Genomic DNA, 20726 nt, shown 5'->3' on the forward strand with positions numbered 1-20726 from the left:
CAGGCAAACATTCCACAATGATATATCAAAAATACTTTAAAACAGCATTAAATATTAGAACACCATAATGCTGAGAACCAATATTGCAGTTATTAACACTAGGCATCTTACATTTAAAATTTAAATAGTTGTATGTGATTACAGCCACTGTACTAGACAAATAACAACTATCTGTTTATGTCCGTCTGTTTCTGGCTTTCTGTTGTGTTCTGGTAATCCATGGGATTTGCATGTGCCAATACCATACTGTCTTAATTACAAGGCTTTACAATAGTACTTGATATTTTATATGGCAAATCTTTCAATCTTGTTATTCAAAATCACTGTAAAAATTACTTGTCATTTTCTATCCCATCTGAATGTTAGGATTACTCTGTCGTGTATCACAGAAACCTTTCTGAAATTTTTGTTTATTACACTGAATTACCCCATTCTTGAACATGGTATATCTGGGTATTCTTTGTTATCTTTTAATAAATTTGTATAATTTTTTTCCATGTAGGTGTTGTATATCTTTTATAAGTTTTATTTTTAAATAACTTAATGTTTAAAAAAAAATTTTTTTTTTATCCTCACCCAAGGACATTTTTCGATATTTTGTTCAGATAGAGTGGGAGGGAGAGAGAGAGAAAGAGAGAGAGAGAAACATCGACGTAAAAGGGACACATCGAGTGGCCGCCACCCACACGACCCAAAAGAGCCGGGGACAAATTGCAACCGAAATACATGCCCTTAGCGGAAACCAAACCCAGGTCTCTCTGGACTGCAGGCCAACGCTCTAACCACTGAGTCAAAATGGCCAAGGCCAGCTAGCTATTTTTAATTTTTTACATACATGTTAATAATATTTGTTAAAATCTAAGATTATTCAGAAATTTTATTCTGAACAAAATGACCAGAACATGCTATAACCAACATAGAAAACACTCCATTTCATGATTGTCTAGAGTTTTAACTTTACCTTAAAAAAACAAAAAACAAAATAAAATCCTAAAACTTTAAAAAAAAAAAAAAAGTACTATATTTATCAACCTTTTATCAATTAGATCACTCTTTAAAAAAAAAATCCTATGCCTCCCTTCTGGATATGCTCCTCTGAAGTTTAGCCGTTAAGTGCTTTCAATGAGGATCTGTGAGTAAGAAACTCTTTGTCTTTCCAAATTTGAAACTGGCTTTGTTTTGACTTTATTCTTTTATTTTATGGGCAAAATTAATATTTATCTCATTAGAAAGAATTCAATTTTTTTATTAATTTATTTTTGTTACAGATGTTTCTCCTATTTCCCCCATTGACACCATCCTCCTCTCCCCCCTACCCTGACCCGTCCCCAGCTTTGTTGTCCACATCCATTGGTTATGCATACATGCATATGTTCTGTGGTTTATCTCCCCCACACCCAGGATTGTCACTCTGTACCCTACTTCTATGTCTCTGGGTCTATTTTGCTCATCAGTTTGTTTTATTCATTATATTCCACAAATAAATGAGATCATGTGATATTTGTCTTTCTCTGCTTGGCTTGTTTCACTTAGGATAATACTTTCCAGGTCCCTCCAAGTTGTCTTAAAGGATAAGAGATCTTTCTTTCTTACAGCTGCAGAGTACTCCATTGTGTATATGTACCACCGCTTTTTTTTTTTTTTTTTTATCCTCACCCGAGGACATTTTTTGATATTTTGTTCAGACAGAGTAGGAGAGAGAGAGAGACAGAGAGACAGAGAGAGAAACATCGATGTGAAAGGGACACATGGAGTGGTTGCCACCCACACGACCCAACCAGGGCTGGGGACAAACTGCAACCGAGGTACGTGCCCTTAGCGGGAACAGAACCCGCGTCTCTCCAGACCGCAGGCCAATGCTCCAACCGCTGAGCCAAACCAGCCAGGGCTGTACCACTGCTTTTTTATCCATTCGTCTACTGATAAACATTTGGGCTGTTTCCAGATCTTAGCTATTGTAAATAGTTCTTCTGTGAACATAGGGGTACATATATTCTTTCTGATTCGTGTTTCAGGCTTCTTAGGGTATAGTCCTAGAAGTGGGATCACTGGGTCAAATGGCAGTTCAATTTTTTATTTTTTTGAGGTAACACCATATTGTTTTCCATAGTGGCTGCACCAGTCTGCATTCCCATCAGCAGTGTACTAGAGTCCTCTTTTCTCCACACCCTTGCCAGCACTTGTTGATTGATGATTTGTTGATGGCAGCCATTCTGACAGGTGTGAAGTGATACCACACTGTTGTTTTAATTTGCATCTCTCTGATGATTAGTGACGTTGAGCATTTCTTTATATGTATCTTGGCCATTTGTATGTCCTGTTTGGAAAGGTGTCTCTAGCTCCTCTGCCCATTTTTTAATTGGGTTCTTTGTCTTTCTTTTATTGAGTTGTATGAGTATTCTATATGCTTTGGATAATAACCCCTAATCTGATGTATCATTGGCAATTATGCTCTCCCATATAGTGGGTTACCTTTCAATTTTTTTTTAATCTTCACCTGAGGACATTTTTCCATTTTTTGTTCAGATAGAGTGGGAGGGAGGGAGAGAGAGAAAGGAAGAGAGAGAGAGAGCGAGAGAGAGAGAGAGAGAGAGAGAGAAACATCGACGTGAAAGGGACACATCGAGTGGCTGCCACCCAACCAGGGCCGGGGACAAACTGCAACCGAGGTACGCACCCTTAGCAGGAACCGAACCCAGGTCTCACTGGACCTCAGGCTGACGCTCTAACCACTGAGTAAAACTGGCCAGGGCTCCCTTTCCATTTTGATGGCTGTTTCTTTTGCTGTGCAGAAGCTTTTTAGTTTGATGTAGTCCCATATGTTCCATTTTTTCCTTTGTTTCTGTTGCCTTAGGTGATGTATCAATGAAAGTTCTGTTGCATATGACGTCTGAAATTTTGTTGCCTGCATTTTCTTCTAGGATTTTTATGAATTCACGGGTCTCATTTAAGTCTTTTATCCATTTTAAGTTTATTCTTGTGTATGGTATAAGTTGGTGGTCTAGCTTCATTTTTTTTTGCATGTAGATGTCCAATTTTCCCAACACCATTTATTAAAGAGGCTGTCTTTTTTTTTTTTTTTTTTCCATTTTTTGCACAGATAGAGTGGGAGGGAGAGAGAGGAAGAGAGAGAGAGAGAAACATCGACGTGAAAGGGACACACCGAGTGGCTGCCACCCGCACAACCAACCAGGGCCGGGGACAAACTGCAACCGAAGTACATGCCCTTAGTGGGAACCGAACCTGGGTCTCTCCGGACCGCAGGCCGATGCTCTAACCGCTGAGCCAAACCGGCCAGGGCAAAGAGGCTGTCTTGACTCCACTGTATGCTCTTCCCACCTTTGTCAAATATTAATAGAACATACTGTCTTGGGTCAATTTCTGGGTTCTCTGTTCTGTTCCATTGATCTATTTGCCTGTTCTTATGCCAGTACCAGGCTGTTTTGATTACAGTGGCTTTGTAGTGTAACCTGATATCTGGTATTGTAATTCCTCCTACTTTGTTCTTCTTTTTCAAGATTGCTGTGGCTATTCAGGGTTTTTTTTGGTTCCATATAAACTTTTGGAGTATTTGTTCTAGTTCTGTGAAGTATATTATTGATATTTTGATGGGGATTGCATTGAATCTATAGATTGCTTTGGGTAGTATGGACATTTTAATGATGTTAATTCTTCCAATCTTTGAACATGATATATATGTACTTCCACTTTTTTATATCTTCCTCTATTTCTTTTTTCAATGACCAATAGTTTTTTTGTGAAGAGATATATTCCAAAAAATCCAAGAAGACGAAAGACTTCCAAACTCATTTTATGAGGCCAGAATAATCCTAATTCCAAAACTGGATAAAGACACTACAAAGAAAGAAAACTACAGACCAATATCCCTGATGAACACAGATGTCAAAATCCTTAACAAAATATTAGCAAATCGGATCCAGCAATAAATATATCAAAAAAAATTATTCACCATGACCAAGTAGGATTCATTCCAGAGAGGCAAGGATGGTACAATATTCACAAATCAAGAAATGTGATACACCACATAAACAAAATGAAAGATAGAAACCATATTATCTAATCAATAGATGCTGAAAAAGCATTTGACAAAATCCACCATCTACTTTTGATAAAAATGCTTAGCAATGTGGGAATAGAGAGATCGTATCTCAACATAATAAAGGCCATATATGAAAAACCCACTGCCAACATAATACTCAATGGGCAAAAACTAAAAGCATTTCCCTTAAAAACAGGAACAAGACAAGGATGCCCACTTTTGCCACTCTTATTTAACATAGTACTGGAAGTCTTAGCCATAGCAATCAGACATGAAAAAAATAAATAAATGAAAAAATAAAAAAATAAAAAATAAATGAAATAAATTAATTGGAAAGGAGGAAGTGAAACTTGTCATTTGCAGATGACATAATATTGTACATAGAAAACCCTAAAGACTCCATCAAAAATCTACTAGACTTAATAAATGAATGTGGCAAAGTAGCAGGATACAAAATTAAAATAAAAAAATTGAGGGCATTCTTATACACCAACAATGAACTCACAGAAAGAGAAACTAAAAAAACAATCCCATTTACTATCGCAGCAAAAAAATTAAGACACCTAGGAATAAACTTAACCATATAAGTAAAGGATCTCTTCACAGAAGACTTTACTCTTGAATAATAGTTCAGGTGATTATAAGGTTGTAGTTGCCAGGAGATGTCTGCTTCAGTTTAATTGTTATTCTTGTGTAAGGGAAGTCTTTTATCTTTTTCTCTGTTTGGTTTCACAGTTTTCTATTTATTTGTTTTATAGTTTTACTGAGATCTATTTAGGAGGGTTTATTCACTCTGCTTGGAATTCAGAGTGTATTTGTAATCTGAACATTCATGTCTTTCTTGAATTCTGGACAGTTCTCACTTATCTCTTCAAATAATGCTGTTCAATGATATCTTCCTATTAGATATATGCTGGAAACTTAATTATTAATTTGTTCTTTTCTTTTAAAAAATGCCTTTTTGTGTTACATTCTAGGTGCAGTTTTCACCACTATCTTCTAATTTACTTATCCTTTCTGCCTGGATTGAGTCTAAAAGTTTATTATACTTGTTTTTTCAAATCTCAACCTCTGTACTTTTCATTTCTAAGAGTTCTAATTGGTTCTTCATATCTACCTGTTTTTGTTACTTTTTGTTTCATAATTTACAGTTCATTTTTAATAAATGTGAGTTCTTTTTCTCTTTGGGCACAGACACTCGTTAAAAGTCTTTGCTGGATGGTTTCTTAAAATTATTTACATCAGGATTGAATCTGTGTTCTAATGTTAATATTATTGGATGAGTTTTTCTTGGCATTAGATCTTTTTCATTCATTTTAGAATTTCTGCAGCAAGCTTATTTGGAGAGACAGGATTATTTGTTTTTGTTCTCCATTCCTCTTCCCACTATACTTACTTCCTAATACAGTTCCTCTGCCTTGCCATCTGGGAATGCAGTTCAGAACTAGGTCTTATAAAGGGTAAGTTTGAGTTCTTGTCTCCAAGCGATAATGTGGCTATTACAAACCTAGTCACTGAGCCAAAGTGTGGTTCAGTTTCTGATTGTGAGACTGTCTGTATGCTCCTACCTTGGTAGGTCCAGCTTCTTTAAGCCATTAAATTCCAGCAGCAGTCAAGAACAGTACTATTCCGACTTCCTTTCATGACTTTAGTCATAACCTTACTCCAGTCTTCTGTTTTGTGTGGAGCACTTTTAATTTTAATTACCCAGCAGCAGTCAAATTCTTGGCAGCCACTGCCCACTTCCAGAACAGTTACAGCTCCACTCATCCATTTGTGCTACTACTGAATAGAGATGTTTCACTTATTTATTGTTCTGACTACATACTTTCGGTTTCTCTTTTTATATTTTATCAATTATTGCCATGTGCTACAACATGAACCTAATGTACATTTTGATCTAAAACTAACTGTATTTTTCATTTCCACAGATGCCCTGTGCCACTGTAATAAACATTACTGGTTGCCTACCTAGAAGCCATTCCTATGTTTTTCTGTCCTATTAGTAACCAATACTACTACTCTTTAGTGCCCATATGCTTTGAAGGGGTCAGCTCTGATTATTTTAAGCCATGTAATATATTACATTCCTCTAGCTGTAGTGGTTTATTTAGAGGTGGACATGTGACTAGTCCAATAAGACTTTGGAATGCCAGAGCAACACATTATTTTCTTTCCTTTTTCTGAAAATGAAGTGTAAACATGACATCTAAAGTTGACTTAGTCATATTGAGATGTATTTCTCATAGACACATGCATGTATGCACACTGACACACACATGTATACACACACACACACACACACACACAACGCTGGACTATTCAAATACCGTCATCAATAAAGTCCCTTTTATTAAGACAGTTTAAATTAGGCTTTCTGTTACTCAGAGCCAAATACTTAAATGACACAGAACCTAAAGTGGTCATTACTACTCGATACCTGTTATTTCTAAAAAGAAAAAGAATATTGCTTGTGTTACATGTTTCAGCAAAAGACAAAGGTCAAAGTGGGTGGGTTGCAATGAGATCTAACCCTTCAAGCAGGAGTCTAATTAAGGCCTAAGAAATTTCACATTTGAATGTGACAAATAGCACAGGAGATTGGACTTGACTGAGAGCTGGGTAAATTCTAGGAACTGACCAAGGAGATAACCTAATAAACAAGCTGAAAGGATACTCTGAGTCAGATAAAAACAAATGAGACAAAAACAAGCATACTGTGGGGGGAAAAACCCTTTTACAGTCAGTACCAGTTTTTGTTTTTAAGAAAAATCAGCGTAATAGTCAACAGGCAAAATATAGCCAAAAGATGGGGAAGAGGCAGAGAGACATTTAAATGGAAGAGGCAGTACCACTGGCAATAGAGAAAACTGACTGCTTAGTACTAAAAGTGCAAAAATAAATAAATAAATAAAATGCCTAGATGAACTGTTCTAACAATGTCACACTCAGGATTTTTTTTTCTTTTTCTTTAAAACTATATGGTATACAACATTATTAATTCAATATCTGTATACTCTAAAAGTGATCACCCCTGAAAGTCTATTTACTATCCATTCACCATCAATTTGTTAAAGGAGAATTTCATGAATTGCCTTTCTCTGTTGCTAGTGAGAGTAGGGTTCTTACAGTATCTCAAGAAAAAGAATTTTCTGAGACTCCCACGTGAGGATGAATGGCTTTTATTATATCCCTTGGTTTGCAAAGTCCCACTTTCCTTAAACCAGTCCTAGAAGAGGGGTAGCTGGGAATTCAGCAGAGCTAGGAGCAAAGCAAGTGTACAAAGTTTCTGTTCCATGGTGGAGTTAAGTCCAGTGTAGCATCAGGCTAATCATAGTTCATTAGTCCACAGGAGCATGAAAGCCAGCCCTGCAAGCCAAGAGTCAGGCAAGAGCAGCAAAAGAGCAAGAAAAAATGGAGAATTCCCTTTGTTCAGGAGCTTAAGTATCTCAGATTTCACACCCTACTCTGGTCAATTACCTGTTCTCAGGAGTGACTGACAGGTAAGCATCTTCCCAGGTCACCCAGACCTTACTAGGCATGCATCTTAACTGCCTTTGTCCAGTCCCTTCTCCCATCGATCTGTGGGGAACAGACCTAGAGAGTGTTTAACTGCAGCTTTCTGGCAAAACTGTATAAATGGGGTGCTTATATTATCTGTCCTTCCTCTGCTCCTTTCCTGCTAATTAATAACCAGGTTATTACAACAATATCAAATTGACCTCCTTCACCCCTTTAACCCACCTCCCAACCCCATTCTCCTCTGGTCACCATCCATATGTTCTCTGTATCTATAACAAAAATTTAGCTAGACTAACAAAGAATAAAAGAGGACTCAAATAAAATAAAAAATGAAAGAGAACTTACACTGATACCACAGAAATACTAAGAATCATAAGAGACTATTACGAAGAATTATATGCTAACAAACAAGACAACCTAAAAGAAATAGATAAGTCAGAGGTTAAATTATTTAAGGTTTCTAAAACACTGCTTTAGAGGAAGTGCTAACAATCCTAGAGAACAAAGACAAGCTTCAGAAAAACTGAACAGTAATTTGAAAAAAAGAACAAGTTTCTCCTTCCAGGTATACATTCAAAAGAAATAAAATCACTACCTCAGAGATTTCTGCATGCTTGTTGCACTATTATTCAAAATACTAGTAAAGATATGGAAACAACCTAAATTTTTTTAAAATAAATTGTGTGTGTAAATATATATATATATAATTTATATATGTAAATATATATAATATATATTATTTATATATATTTTCACACACAATAGAATATTATTCAGCCATAAAAAGAATAAAATCCTATTATTTCCAACAACATGGATGAACCTGGAGGACATTATGCTAAGTGAAATAAGCCAGACACAGAAAAACAAATACAACAAGACCTCACTTGTGTGTGGAATCTAAGAAGTCTAACTTACAGAACCAGAGAATAAAATAGTAGTTACCAGGGACTGAAGGGTAAAAGAAATGGAAAGATGTTGGCCAAAGTATACAAACTTTCCATTATAAGATGAATAAGCTCTGAGGATCTAATATACAGTATGATATTGGAATTAATAACACTCTATTGAATACTTGAAATTTGCTGAGTAGATAAGCATCCCCCCCACCACACACACACACACACACACACAAAGGTAACTATGTGAGGTTCTGGGTGGGTGAATTACCTTGATTGTGGAAATCATTTCCCAATCATCTTGTACATGTTTTTAAAATCCACGTTGTAAAACCTAAATATATACAATTTTATTTGTTAATAATACCTCGATAAAGCTAGAAAAAAGAAAAAGAAACAGCATCTATTTAATTTGGAAATTAGCCACTTCTTTGTCATTGATTTTATTTTTATATATACAGTTTAAGTTGAGCATTTTTATGTCTATTTACTGGTTTGAAAAAAAGGATTTAATTACAAAGCTATAACCATAAACTTAAGTTCTAATAATACTGAAGATAATTTTAAATAGGCAAATCTTTTAGAAACACCACAATAAGAGATTCCAAATGGCAGCAGAATGAATGGAAGCTACACAGACCATCTCCCAGGACCAAACTGGAATTACAACTAAAATAAACACAAATCATTGGGAAAAAGCAACAGAAAATCAGCTTGCGAGGACCATATAACCAGGGACACTGAATTAATCCTGGTGCAAGAGGGGGGCTGGGAGCCCACAGACAGCAGCAGTCTTAGCTGTCAGCAGCACCCTAGGGGTTAAAATCCCAAGCCGGTTCCACACCGCAGAGGGCCGGGAGAGAGCACTAAATTAGCCATAGCCACTCACCTTAGGCTGGCAGAGGGAGGGCGGACTGGACTGAAACTGTGTGGGGATACTTGGGATTTAGAGGACGCTCAGAGCTTTTGCTGAATTGTGTCTACACAGGACAGTGGCCATCTTACTCCTTCCCAGGGCTCTGGGGAGAGGTGGCGGTCCCTCCCTCCGAGATTCAACCCCAACCAGGTGGCCCAGGGAAAAGCAAACTGAGGCTCAATAACACCAGCATCTGCCCCATCCTCAGAAAATCCTCTTACGCTGAACACAAGGGGGAGTTTTTCATTCAACTGAGAACCCAAGGCTCTTCAAGTAACCGAGACTAATAGCCTCCAGGCAAAAAGCTAGAGGATAACTGAATGGTTCCTGGGCTTGCAAATCTACCCAGGAAAGTAAGTCTTGACAGTGGTGTTTACTGTGGGTCCTCCCACGCTCACCCAAACCCAGTAGAGGGAGCCACAAACAGCAGAACACCAACAACCACAGGGAAAATTTGGCAGGCTCCAAAATCCACAGAGATAGCCAAAATGGTGAAACAAAGAAACAAATCCCAAATGAAAGAACAAGAAAACTCTATCAAAGATCAGATAAATGAAATGCAGTTAAGCAAGTTATCAGAGGTAGAGTTCGGAGCCATGATCTTGAGGAGGCTCAACAGCATGAGTAAGGACCTCAACACCATGAGTAAAGATATACAAGCACTGAAAACCAATCAAGTGGAAATGAAGAATGACACAGCAGAAATAAAGAACACACTGGAAGGACTAAACAGCAGAGCAGAGGAAGCTGAAGACTGGATCAGTGAATTAGAAGACAGGATAGAAAAATCAACCAATCAGAAAACCCAAAAGAAAAAACAATTAAAAAACAGAAAGACAGCTTAAAGAACTGTGGAACAACTGGAAATGTAATAATATTCACTTAATAGGAGTCCCAGAAGAAGAAAAAAATGAGTAAGGGTTAGAGAATATATTTGAAGAAATAGTGACAGAAAACTTCCCTAATTTGGTTTAGGAAGAAGGCATTCAAGTTCAAGAAGCACAGAAGGCCCCAAGTGAGAACTCAAACAGGCCCACACCAAGACACATAGTAATTAAAATGCCAAAAATTAAAGAAAAGAGAGAATTCTAAAGGCAGCAAGAGATAAGCAACAGGTAACCTACAAAGAAACCCCCATAAGCCTATCAGCTGACTTCTCAACAGAAACTGCAGGTCAGGAGTGAATGGCATGAAGTAATCAAGGTCATGAAAAACAAGAACCTGAATCCAAAACTACTCTATCCAGCAAGGCTATCATTAAAAATAGAAGGTCAAATAAAGAGCTTCCCAGACAAAAAAGGCTAGGGAATATATTAAAACCAAACCAGCACTGCAAGATATGCTAAAAGGGCTGCTGTAATTAGTAGAAGAAATAGGAAGAAAAATATAACCACACTAAACAAAAATGGCAATAAGTAAGTACATATCAATAAATCACCTTAAATGTAATTGGATTGAATGCTCCGATAAAAAGACACAAAGTAGCTGATTGGATAAGAAAGCATGACTCATATATATGTTGGTTCCAAGAGACCCACCTCACAACAAAAGACTCACATAGGTTGAAAGCAAAGGGATGAGAAAAACCTTCCAAGCAAACAGAAAGAAAAAAAAAGCTGGGTAGCAATACTCATATCTGATAAAATAGATTTCAAAATGAAGGCTGTAACTGGAGACAAAGAAGGTCACTACATAATATTGAAAGGATCTATCCAACAGAAAGATATAACCTTGGTAAACATATATGCACCCAATATAGGAGCATCAAAATATATTAAAAACCTTCTGGAGGATGTCAAAGGAGAAATCGACAGCAATACAATCATAGCAGTGGACTTCAATACCCCGCTACATCACTGGATAGATCCACTAGACAAAAAATTAGCAAGGAAACAGAGACTCTAAATGAAGTAGACCAAATGGATTTAATAAATATCTACAGAGAATAACACCCCAAAACTACAGAATTCACATTCTTCTAAAGTGCACATGGGACATTCTCAAAGACAGACCACACATTAGGACACAAACTAAGTCTCTATAAGTTCAAGAAAACTGCAATCATATCAAGTATCTTCTCAGATCACAATGGCATGAAACTGGCTATCAATTGCAACAAGAACATGCAAAGACATTTGACACATGGAGCCTAAATAGCATGTTATTAAACAATGAATAGGTTACAGAGGGAATCAAGGAAGAAATTAAAAACTTCCTGGAAACCAATGAAAATGTACACACAACAACACAAAATCTATGGGATGCAGCAAAAGAAGTTCTGATAGGGAAGTTCACAGCACTACAGGCCTACCTCAAGAAACAAGAAAAATTTCTAACAGACTATCTAACCTCACAACTTAAAGAATTAGAAAGCAAACAAAAAGAAAGCCCCAGAGCAAGTAGAAGGAAGGACATAGTAAAGATCAGAGCAGAAATAAATGACATAGAGACCCCCCCATCCCCAAAAAAACAATTCAAAGCATCAATGAAACAAAGAGCTGGTTTTTCAAAAAGATAAACAAGATTGAAGGACCCTTAGCTAGACTCACCAAGAAACAAAGAAAAAAAACCCAAATACACAAAATCAGAAAAAAGAGAAGTAACAACTGACACCACAGAAATACAAAGGATCATTAACAAATACTATGAACAATTATATGGCAAAAATTCGAAAATCTAAGCGAAATGGACAAATTTCTAGAAACACACAGTCTGCCAAAACTGGAACGGGAAGAGATAGAAAACTTGAACAGACCTATAACAACTAAGAAAATTGGAAGAGGTAATCAGGACTCTCCCAGCAAACAAAAGCCCAGGCCTGAATGGCTTCACGGGGGAGTTTTACCAAACATTCAAAGAAGAAATAACACCCATTCTCCTCAAACTATTTCAAAAAATTCAAGAAGAAGGAAGACTTCCAAACTCGTTGTATGAGGCCAGCATAATTATAATTCCAAAACCAGAAAAAGACGTTACAAAGAAAGAAAACTACAGGCCAATATCCCTGATGAACATAGATCCCAAAATCCTGAACAAAATACTAGCAAATTAGATCCAGCAGTACATCAAAAAAAGTATTCACCATGACCAAGTGGGATTCATCCCAGAGATGCAAGGCTGGCACAATATTCACAAATCAATAAATGTGATACACCACATAAACAAAATGAAAGATAAAAACCACACAATCACATCAATAGATGCTAAAAAGCATTAGACAAAATCCAGCACCCATTTCTGATAAAAACACTCAGCATTATGGGAATAGAGGGATCATATCTCAACATAATAATGGCCATATATGAAAGACCTACTGCCAACATAATACTCAATGGCAAAAACTAAAAGCGTTTCCCTTAAGAACAGGAACAAGACAGGGATGCTCACTTTCACCACTCTTATTTAACATAGTACTAGAAGTCTTAACCACAGCAATCAGACATGAAAGAAAAATAAAAGGAATCTAAATTGGAAAGGAGAAAGTGAAACTCAATATTTGCAGATTACATGATATTATACATAGAAAACCCTAGAGACTCCATCAAAAATCTACTAGACTTAATAAATGAATTTGGCAAAGTAACAGGATACAAAATTAACGTCAAGAAATTGACGGCATTCTTATACACCAAAGATGAACTCACAGAAAGAGAAACTAAAAATGCAATCCCATTTACCATCATAGCAAAAAAATGAAGATACCTAGGAATAAACTTAACCAAAGAAGTAAAGGACTTATTTGCAGAAAACTACAGGACATTGAAAAAAGAAATAGAGGCAGATATAAAAAAGTGGAAGCACATACCTTGTTCATGGATTGAAATCATTAAATGTCCATACTACCCAAAGCAATCTATAGATTCAATGCAATCCCCATTAAAATAACAATCACATATTTCACAGAACTAGAACAAATACTTCAAAAGTTCATATGGAACCAATAAAGACCTCGAATAGCCACAGCAATCTTGAAGAAGAAGGACAAAGTAGGTGGGATCACAATACTGGATATCAGGTTATACTACAAAGCTACTGTAATCAAAACAGCCTGGTACTGGCACAAGAACAGGCATATAGATCATTGGAACAGAACAGAGAACCCGGAAATTGACCCAAGACACTATGTTCACTTAACCTGTTAACCGGGGAATTCCCTTGTTACTGTATGCAATGTTTGACGTTTACTGTATGCAATGTTTGACGTATTTATACGTCCTGCTTGGTTAACAGGTTAATATTTGACAAAGGTGGCAAGAGCATAGAGGCTGTTGGAGTAAAGACAGTCTCTTTAATAAATGGTGTTGGGAAAATTGGACAGCTACATGCAAAAAAATGAAACTAGACCATTAACTCACACCATACACAACAATAAACTCAAAATGGATAAAAGACTTAAATGTGACTCATGAATCCATAAAAATCCTAGAAGAAAATGTAGGCAACAAAATTTCAGATATCATATGCAGTAGAGTTTTCATTGATACATCACCTAAGGCAACAGAAACAAAGGAAAAAAATGAACATATGGGACTACATCAAACTAAAAAGCTTCTGCACAGCAAAAGAAACAACCATCAAAATGGAAAGGGAACCCGCTGTATAGGACAGCATAACTGCCAATGATATATCAGATAAGGGGTTAATTTCCAATACCTATAGAGTGCTCATATAACTCAATAAAAGGAAGACAAAGAACCCAATTAAAAAATGGGCAGAGGAGCTAAAGAGACACCTTTCCAAACAGGACATACAAATGGTCAAGAGACATAAAGAAATGCTCAACATCACTAATCATCAGAGAGATGCAAATTAAAACAACAATGAGGTATCACCTCACACCTGTCAGAATGGCTGCTATCAACAAATCATCAAACAACAAGTGTTGGTGAGGGTGTGGAGAAAAAGGTACTCTAGTACACTGCTGGTGGGAATGCAGACTGGTGCAGTCACTATAGAAAACACTATGGTGTTACCTCAAACAATTAAAAATTGAATTGCCATTTTACTCAGTGATCCCACTTCTAGGACTATACCCTAAGAAGCCTGAAACACGAATCAGAAAGAATATATGTACCCCCATTTTCGTAGCAGCACTATTTACAATAGCTAAGATCTGGAAACAGCCCAAGTGTCCATCAGTAGATGAATGGATAAAAAAGCTGTGGGCCCTGGCCAGTTTGGCTCAGCGGTTAAAGCGTCGGCCTGCGGTCCGGAGAGACCCGGGTTCGGTTCCCGCTAAGGGCACGTACTTCGGTTGCAGTTTGTCCCTGGCCCTGGTTGGTCGTGCGGGTGGCAGCCACTCGATGTGTCCCTTCACGTCGATGTTTCTCTCTCTTCCTCTCTCTCCCTCCCACTCTATCCGTACAAAAAATGGAAAAATATCCTCGGGTGAGGATTAAAAAAAAAAAAAAAGCTGTGGTACATATACACAGTGGAGTACTATGCAGCTGTAAGAAAGAAAGATCTCTTATCCTTTGAGACAACATGGAGGGACCTGGAGAGTATTATCCCAAGTGAAACAAGCCAAGCAGAGAAAGACAAGTATCATATGATCTCACTTATTTGTGGAATATAATGAACATAACAGTCTGAGGAACAGGATAGACCCAGAGACGTGGAAGTAGGGTATAGTCTGACAACCCTCAGAAGAGGGAGTGGGGCGGGGGCGGGGGGTAAACCACAGAACTTATATGCATGTACGTATAACTGATGGACACGGACAACAGAGCCAGGTATGGGGTAGGAGTAAGAGGAGGAGAGTGTCAATAGGGGAAAAAGGAGAAACTCTATTTAACAAAAATTAATTAATAAAATTAAAAAAATAAAGAAATACCACAATAGAATCCTTTATTGAATGCCTACACAAAATAATTATTTTGCTTGTATAAAGGCTAGAAAAAATTTTTAGTAGAAAGGTACTGAGCAAATTGGATATAAAAATTCAGTAGTACAGTTGACCCTTGAACAGCACAGGTTAGGGGTGCCACAAAGTCAAAATTCATGTATAACTTTTGCCCCAAAACGTTAACCCGGTCGGCCATTTACACCCGTTGTTTCAAACAAACACAGATGGAAAACAGTATTTTCAATCCATGGTTGGAAATTGTGGTTGGGAAACCCTAGTTGGGAATTCGAAAATACTGTTTTCCAAGATTCCAAATCTGCATATAAGGTGATCTACAGTTCAAACCCCTGTTATTCAAGGGTCAACTGTATAGTGACAGTCTCAAAAGTTCTTTCATTTTAAAAAGATGAATAACAAAAGTCAATATGGAGTCAATGAAAAAAGTTCTGCATTAGAACAGAGAAAAGGTTCATTAGCTATAGATGGAGAAAAAGTACACCACTAGAAATTATTTACAATAAAAAATTTTTTTTTAATTCAGAAAAAAATATATTCTGGGGAATATACAAAAACTCTACAACTCGGAGTGAGGGAGAAAATAGTATTAGCAGATTGAGCTAAAACTAGACTATGTTAAATAAAAACATAAAAGGAATTTAAAATCATCCAAATTATAAACAGTAAGAAACAGAACAAACATCTCTAAAAATCAAATCAGTGATGAAGAGGCCTAATTTCAGAAGCTATGCAAAAGATACAAGTTAAAAAAGACGTGAGACATGATCTCACTTGTATACGGAATATAATGAACATAACAGTCTGAGGAATACGGTAGACCCAGAAACATGGAAGTAGGGCACAGACTGACATCCCTCAGAAGAGGGGGTGGGGGGGTGGAAGAGATAAACCACAGAACTTATATGCATTTATGCATAATCAATGGACATGGACAACAAAGCCGGGGACGGGACGGGGGGTGGGGGGGGAGGGGGATGGGAGGGATGGGGAGGAGGGTGTCAATGGGGTAAAAAAGGAGAAACATCTGTAACAACAACAAAAAAAAGATATGAGAGATGATTATGAGAACTGGGGAACAGAGCCAAACCATGAAAAATTCTCAAAGGAAAAAAACAAGAAAACAAAAGGTATACACTTAAGAAAATAATTGCCTCAGCTGATAAAAAGATTTCAATCTAGTGGATAAAAAAGCTGTGGTATATATACACAATGGAACACTATGTAGCTATAAGAAAAAAAGATCTATCCTTTGAGATGACATGGAGGGACCTGGAAAGCATTATGCTAAGCGAAATAAACCAATCAGAGATAGACAAATACCACATGATCTCACTTATCTGTGGAATATAATGAACAAAATAAACTGATGAGACCCAGAGACATAGAAAGGAGTAAGGTTCAGACTGACAAACCTCAGAGGAGGGGGATAAACCAAAGAACTTATATCCATGTATGCATAACTAATAGACATAGACAACAATGCTGGGCAGGGGGTGCGGGAATCAGAAGTAGGGTGTCTAAGGGTGGAAAAGGAGAAATATCTGTAACAACAACAACTACAAAAAAGATTTCAATCTATAGATCGAAGGACTTTCCATATTCTGGATTTTAAAAAATCAACAGATAAACCCTTAACTTTGAAATATTTTATTTAATCACTTTAAATCCTTACAATGCAACCAAAGGCTATATTTGCTACAGAAAAAATATATGACAAAGACCAAGAAAAGAGTCTGTATCCACAGTCAGGATGGTGTGAATCCGGTATATACTGCACACCTTGTAGATTATTTTGTATTCACAGTCCATCTTATTTGACTTGTCAGATCAGCAGGAGGAGACACAATTGACTGCTTTCTCTACTTGACACCCTTTGTTCACTTGATTCTAGCACTCCACATTCCTACCTTCAAAGGCATCGCCTCCTCAGTCTCCTACGAGCTTCTTAATCTTTCCAATTTCTGAACACGAGAGGTAACAAAGCCGATTCTTCATTTCTTTAGACCAGATCTCACACAATCTGATGGCTTAAATACTCCCGAATTTCTATTGCAAGTTGGGACGTTTCCCTTGAAGTCCAGCCTCACATTAGCCCTAATTGAACAGGCATCTCAAACCTGACACATCTAAAACTAAATTATTAATTCTCACTCCACCCACCTCCCTGTATCTCTCTACCCTCAAGCCTTACCCAGTAAATAGCAGCTCCATTCTCCCGGCAACACAGGCCAAAGGCCTTGGAGCCATGCTTCACTCTTTACTCTCCACATTCAATCCATCAGCAAATCTTGTCAGCTATGTCTAGAATATGACTGCATCTTCCTACTGTACTGCTACCACCCAGTCTAAGCCCCCACTTGGATTACTAACCGCTTAACTGGTCTCCCTGTTTTTTCCTTGCCCCTACAATTGATTCTAAACACAGGAGCAAGAGTGAGCATTAAAAAACATGAAGTCGCCCTGGCCGGTTTGGCTCAGAGGTTAGAGCGTTGGCCTGCGGTCCTGAGAGACCGGGGTTCGGTTCCCGCTAAGGGCATGTACCTTGGTTGCAGTTTGTCCCCGGCCCTGGTTGGGTCGTGCGGGTGGCAGCCACTCGATGTGTCCCTTTCACGTCAATGTTTCTCTCTCTCTCCTTCCTACTCTATCTGAACAAAAAAATGAAAAAAATGTCCTCCAGTGAGGATAAAAAAAACAAACATGAAGTCAAATCCCCTAACTCCTTCTTCCTCACTGAAAGAAAAAGCCAAAGTCTTTACCAGGACCAAGTTAGTTCTCTGATCCCAAGCTTCCATCCCTTACTCGGCTCAAACCTACTGACCTCATTGCTGGGCTTCCCCTAAAACTGGTGGTTTCTGGACTTTTGCACTTGCCTAGTGTACTTTCCGCCTAGCTGCGCAGCTGTCCTGCACTCCCTCAGGTTTTGCTCAAGAGTCTTCTCCAAGACGATGTTCCTTATTTTATTTTACTTTTTAGTATGTTTTGATTGTTTTTTAGAGAGGGACAGAGAGATAGAAATATTGATGTGAAACAGAAACATCGCCTGGATGCCTCCTGCATGTCCCCCATTGGGGATCGAGCCCAAAACCTAGGCATTTACTCTGATGAGGAATCGAATCCAGACCTCTCAGTCCATGGAACAACACTCAATCCACTGAGCCACACCGGCTGGGCTGATGTTACTTATTTTAAAACAGCATTTGTTCCTTCCCTGCTGCTCCCTACCCAGCTTCACTGCTTTACTTTTCTTCTTAGCAATTGTTACCATCTGACTGATATATTTTTTAAAATAGTTTTTGTGCCCTGGCTGGGTGGCTCAGTTGGCTGGAGTGCTGTCCCATAAACCAAAAGTATGCTGTGGGTTTAATTCCCAGTCAGGGCACATACCTAGGTTTGGGTTCCTTCCCCAGTCAGGGTGTGTATGGGAGGCAACCTATTGATGTCTCTCTCTCTTCTTAAAAAACAAAAACAAAAACAAATCAATGAAAACATATCCTCAGGTGTGGATAAAAAAAATGTATTTTGTCTTCACCTCCACCTTCCTCCAGTGGAATGTTAGTTCCATGAAGACAGGATTTTGTTTTGTGTTGTTGTTCACTCTTGCATCCCCAGAACACAGAACAATGCTGGACAAAGGAAGGTATTCAACATACATTTGCTATATAGATGTTGAATATAAAAACTCTTAAAACGTAGTAAGACTAAGAGATTTGGGACACCATAATATACAACCTCTTTCCACAATGGGAAACACGATTTCTCTTCTGGCATTGATAGGAACTGAAAATTTTATCTCCCATGGTAACTAACTCAATTTGCTCTAAATAACATGCCCAAAATCTCTTCGTTCCTCTTTTCTTCCGTGTCTCTCCAATGCCTTTTCCTATAGCCTATAAAATATTCACTTACTGATGTCGAAAAAACCTCTCATTTCAGCACTACTGTCAAAATATTGCAAAGGCAAAGTGAAGTCACTAAAGTGGTGTCAAAACACAAATAATGTACAAAAGTAATGAAGCTTATTAACAACCAAATAAACCCCTCTCTATTGGAGTGGTGAGGGCCCGAGTCCAAGTTTAATTTCATTACCACGACATGAACAAATATTCTTCTCACTGAATTCCTTTTAAACTAAGAAGACGTTTGTATAGGGCTCTCCCATATAGCCATGAAAATTAAACCTGAGAGAAATCAGTTCAAGCTGCAGATCAAACTAATAAACAACAACAAAGTCTCATAGAACATGTCTGGATAGGTAACAAAAGCAGGGGACACGGGAGTAGAGGGAGAAGCCGCTCAACCTCCAGCTCACCCTTTGCAAGCTAACTTTGAACAAATTAATTTAGACTCTCTGTGCCTCAGTTTCCTTATCTGTAAAATGGAAATGGTACTTCATAGGACTGCTCCAAGGACTAAAGTTACTAGGTACTTGAAAGCACTCAGCACAATGTCTGACATGCCGCAAGCACTGAAGGTAACTATGACTACAGTTCCCGCACCACTGACATTACAGCTCTTTAAGGTAGGAGCTCCTTGGTATCCCCATTATTTTTTAAAGAATTAGAAATGTTATTCGGTGGTACATGATTTACCTCAGTATGTTCATATTCTGAACACTGTGGAACGTTTCAAAGACTAAATATATCCCTTTCTCGAGGCGGAGCACCCGTTGGACAAGCTGGGGGTGAACAGTCTGTTTCTCAGCATTGCATGTTCATTACAGGGCAAAAGCTTTTTAACACGGGCACCCCGGGGCCAGGTGCCATTCCCGACAATTCACTGACATCTCCACTGCCTCTGCTTACGCCTGGACCGCGGGCTCCGCATAACCGCCCACGTACCGTCTGGCCAATGCGGCAAAAGCCCAGCGTCGCCCAGGCCTGGAGGCCAGCGGCGCGCGGACCGCCCGGCTCACCGCGAGCGCGCCCCGCCGCGGCCGGCAGACCCGGCTGCCGCCCTCCCGCGGACCACAGCCTTCACCCGCAAACGCAAACACGCCGCCCTCGCAGCCCCCCAGCCCTCACGAGCGGCACGGCCACCCCCGACCACCCTCGGGCCCGCTAGGATCGGGCCGGCTCCCTCCAACCGCCGCGTAGGTGCGGGGAGCCCAGGCGGCCTCGCCCCTCGGGCCCCTCGGCCACCGGGCCGCGTCTCTCCGGTGCGTCAGGGCCGGCGGGGGAGGTGTCAGTGGCTTCCCACGAGCCCCCTCCCGGGTACCTCAGAGTCGGCGAGCAGAGGTAACAGCAGCGGCACCTTCCCGGCGGCGAAGGCGGTAACCGTCAGAGGTGAGAGGCCGGCCACCAAGCCAAGCAGAGCGCCGTCTGGGCCAGAGCGGCCTCACGCTACGGCGCCAGGCGCGCCCCCTAGAGGCGGACGGCCCGCACAGCGGCTCGGCTGGCTCTGCATCAGACCGTCTTCTCTGAATTAGGCAAAGTACCAGAACTGTGGCAGGGGAGAAGGGAAAGACCA

At 39.0% G+C, this 20726-nt stretch overlaps 1 protein-coding gene across 1 annotated transcript in view; it reads right to left on the reverse strand.

The window, feature by feature from the left end:
* Window positions 1–20566, reverse strand: part of ANKRD46 (ankyrin repeat domain 46) — a 46110-nt gene extending 25544 nt beyond the window's left edge. The window contains exon 1 of the mRNA XM_036264445.1: window positions 20475–20566. The gene's annotated coding sequence lies outside the window, so the exon portion shown is untranslated. The remainder of the gene's footprint in view (window positions 1–20474) is intronic.
* Between the last annotated feature and the right edge of the window lie 160 nt (window positions 20567–20726).

This window comes from Molossus molossus, unplaced genomic scaffold (genome assembly GCF_014108415.1).
Source record: "Molossus molossus isolate mMolMol1 unplaced genomic scaffold, mMolMol1.p scaffold_m16_p_16, whole genome shotgun sequence".
Taxonomy (NCBI): Eukaryota; Metazoa; Chordata; class Mammalia; order Chiroptera; family Molossidae; genus Molossus; species Molossus molossus.